This window comes from Hemicordylus capensis, chromosome 5 (assembly GCF_027244095.1).
Source record: "Hemicordylus capensis ecotype Gifberg chromosome 5, rHemCap1.1.pri, whole genome shotgun sequence".
Classification (NCBI taxonomy): domain Eukaryota; kingdom Metazoa; phylum Chordata; class Lepidosauria; order Squamata; family Cordylidae; genus Hemicordylus; species Hemicordylus capensis.
In genome coordinates, this window is record NC_069661.1 from 222198870 (window position 1) to 222202701 (window position 3832).

Below are 3832 nucleotides of genomic sequence, written 5' to 3' on the forward strand. Positions count from 1 at the left end.
TCTATAACATGGTAAGCTTTTCTGGCAGGGCCCTGTCTATTTCTAGGAGCCAGCATGGTGTAGTGGTTAGAGGACTAGGACCGGGGAGACCCGAGTTCAAATCCCCATTCAGCCATCAAACTAGCTGGGTGACTCTGGGCCAGTCACTTCTCTCTCAGCCTAACCTACTTCACAGGGTTGTTGTGAAAGAGAAACTCAAGTATGTAGTACACTGCTCTGGGCTCCTTGGAGGAAGAGCGGGATATAAATGTAATAATAATAATAATAATAATAATAATAATAATAATAATAATAATAATATTTATTTCATGTCTAGCAGTTAGCAGACTGGTGAATATAGCTTTATAGAATTCTAGGGTTAGCAGGGAGGGGCCTTGGAAGTTTTCTAATCCAACCACCTGCTCAGAGCAGGAAACTGCTCCAGCATTCCTGACAGATGGCCATCCAGCCTCTGTTGGAAAAGCTCCATTGAGGGAGAGCCCACTACCACATGAAGCAAACTCTTGCATTGTCAAATAGCTCTTACAGTTGAAAAATACTTCTTATTGTCTAGCTTAAATCTGCTTCCTTGCCATTTCAACACATTGGTCCTGCCTTCAGGAGCTCCAGAGGACAAGCTTGCTTTTTCTCCTCTGTGACAGCTCTTCAGATATTTGAAGATGGCTATCATATCTCCCCGTAGTCTTCTCTTCTGCAGGCTAAACATGTCCAGCTCCTTCAACCATTCCTCATAGGACATGGTTTCCAGACCCTCTTGCCATCTGCACTGCCCTCCTCTGAACCCATTCCGGTTTATCAACATCCTTTTTATAAGACAAAGCCCAGAAGCGAAGTCTGACCAGCACAGAAGAGAGTGGAATATTATTACTCATGATCTGGACACTATGGTCGTATTCACACATAACGCGGAACTTCCCACCCCACCCCGCTCTCAGACATTCAGACATTCAGACTTAACAGAGAGCAGGGAGCCTGCAGTCAGCAAAACTGCAGAGAAGAGGGGGAACTGGCTGTATGGGCTTCCTTCTTTCATGAAGGACAGCCCACACAGCCAATCACAGCCAGAGAGAGGGAGGAGCTTCCTCCTTCAACTCCAGTTTCAGGGAATGCAGCCTGCAGTTCTGCATTTGGAAGTAACACAGGCTGCATTCAACCTCGGGTTGTGGTGCCAAAACTCACGGCAACTCAAGGGTTCAAACTGGTGTTTGGAGAGTTGAACCTTTGGCCACTCTCCACGCAAAACTTGGCAACCTCTGCCCCCTTCAATTCTGGTTTCACGTTATGTGCGAATGGGCTCTATGTGTCTGTTAATGCAGCCCAAGATTGCATTAACTTTTTAGCCGCTGCATTGCACTGCTGGTTCATGTTCCACTTGTCCACTAAGACACCTAGATTCCTTTCACATGTACTGCTGCCAAGCCAGGTCTCCTCCATCCTGTACTTGTGCATTTGATTTTTCTTAGCCAAATGCAGGACGTTATATTTGCCTCTGTTGAACTTCATGTTCTTGCTTTTGGCTCAATGTCCAGATCAGATTGAATCTTGATTCCGTCTCCTAAGGTATTAGCTATCCCCCCCCCCGCCCGCCCACTTTGTGTCATCTGCAGATCTGACAAGCATCCCCCCTACTTCCTCCTCCAAGTCATCTATTATATTAATTCTCCTGGGTGTGCCTTGGAATGTGCGTCCCAGAGCCCAGCTGATTGGCTGGGCAGTGGACGCGCCTGATTGGCTGAGGCGCACCCAGGAGGATTGGTTGCCGCAGCGGCAGCCTGGCCATGGAGGCCAGGGGTGGCGGGCCCGACCGTGGAGGCAAGGCCCAGGAGAGGGGAAAGAAGGAGGGGGCAGAAGTGGCAGTGGGGAGGGGAGGTGGCTGGGCCCGGAAGCAGAGACTGGGGCAGAAGGGTGTGGGGAGAGGTAACCACCGGCCCCAAAGAGTGCACAGATGCTCTGTGCGGGGTCAGCTAGTTTATGAAAAATGTTGAACAGCACAGAGTCCAGGACAGAGTATTCAATTCGGTATTCCGTTTGATACCAGCTGTGGATCCATCTAATGAAAGCATCACCAAATCCACATTTTACCAACTTGCTGACTAGGATATTGTGGGATATCCTTTGTAAAATGCTTTGCTGAGATCAAGGCATGCTTTGTCCACAGCATTCCCCACAACATTCCTGTGATCTACTAAATTAATAATTCCATTGACAAAGGAGAAGATATTAATCTATCATTACCTGTTCTTTTTGACAAATCCATGTTGGCTCATACTAATCGTCAGATTCTTTTCTGAGTGCTCACAGACGGGCTGCTTAATCTGTTTTAGGATCTTGCTGGGTATACACCAAGCTGACATGTCTGTAGTTCCCTGACTCCTCCATTTCCCGCTTTTGACAACAGGGAGAACATTTGCTTATCTGGTGTTCTACAACCTCACCCATTCTCCAAGAATTCTCAGAGATTACAGACAGATTATAGAAATGAATTAATTAATAATACTACAGTGAGTACATACAGAACCTCTTTTACTGACATCCACACCTGCCTCTGAGACAAGTTCAAGTGTGAATGTGACTTTCCAAGCTTAACTGGAGACAACATATGTTTCCAAAGTTCAGAATAGCTTTAGTGCAGATGTGAAGAACCCCCCTGAGAAATTTAATTTGTTTTACAGAAACTCATTTTATTTCCTCTGAAAAGTCTCAGAAGTTTCTTCATAGAACAAAGCCTAAAATTTGCTATGAATTTTACTTAAATTTCAGTGCTAACTCTAATTTTTATATTTCAGAAAAGAATCCCTGCTTGTTGATCTGTGAAAAAAACCGTTCAAAATGTCCTCTTCCTCAGCCAGTCAAAAACTTGAGTACTGCTTACTGCCACAATACCTTAACTAACCTTTTGTAATAGCACCAGTGGACATTTTGCATTTCTCTCTCTCTCTCTCTTTTTGTATTTAAATGCTTTCATTAGTATTATAAGTAAAAACAGAAAATGTTACATATCTGAGATTTCAACAAAAACACATGTTTACAAACAAGATCTTATGCATCCAAGAAAAAACCCCATTCATAAGAAAGATACAAAAGCAGTAATAATTTATATAAGGAATAAAATATATTTAATTAACTAGCCACACAAAGTCTAAATCTAGGCATCCATATAGAATTTTGAACCTCCCAAGGAACCAGCTGGGCAACGAGAGGAGAACCAATCCTTCCACACAGATAATTCAAACATCCATTGTATTCTGCAGTAAAAATACCCATCCCAAACATTAAACTATATTCTTTATTCTTTAGAGAGAATATAAATTTCCCCACTACCAATTCGTTCTTCATCTGATCTAAGTGACATTTTGCATTTCTCAACATTCAGTCTAAAGTTCTAATATGGGGACTATTTTTAGTGGTGGGGACTATTTTTAGTGGCGGGGAGACACTTTGACAGTATATACAGGTGAAACTCGGAAAATTAGAATATCGTGCAAAAGTCCATTAATTTCAGTAATGCAAATTAAAAGGTGAAACTGATATATGAGACAGACGCATTACATGCAAAGCGAGATAAGTCAAGCCTTAATTTGTTATAATTGTGATGATCATGGCGTACAGCTCATGAAAACCCCAAATCCACAATCTCAGAAAATTAGAATATTACATGGAACCAAGAAGACAAGGATTGAATAATAGAACAATATCGGACCTCTGAAAAGTATAAGCATGCATATATATTCAGTACTTGGTTTGGGCCCCTTTTGCAGCAATTACTGCCTCAATGCAGCGTGGCATGGATGCTATCAGCCTGTGGCACTGATGAGGTATTATGGAAGACCAG

General features: G+C 43.0%; 1 long non-coding RNA gene across 1 annotated transcript; it reads left to right on the forward strand.

The window, feature by feature from the left end:
• The first annotated feature begins 1891 nt into the window (after positions 1-1891).
• On the forward strand, positions 1892-2995 carry LOC128326778 (uncharacterized). The gene is made up of 2 exons (XR_008308267.1): positions 1892-2501; positions 2787-2995. It is a non-coding gene; the product is annotated as an uncharacterized LOC128326778 (long non-coding RNA).
• The last annotated feature ends 837 nt before the right edge of the window (positions 2996-3832 follow it).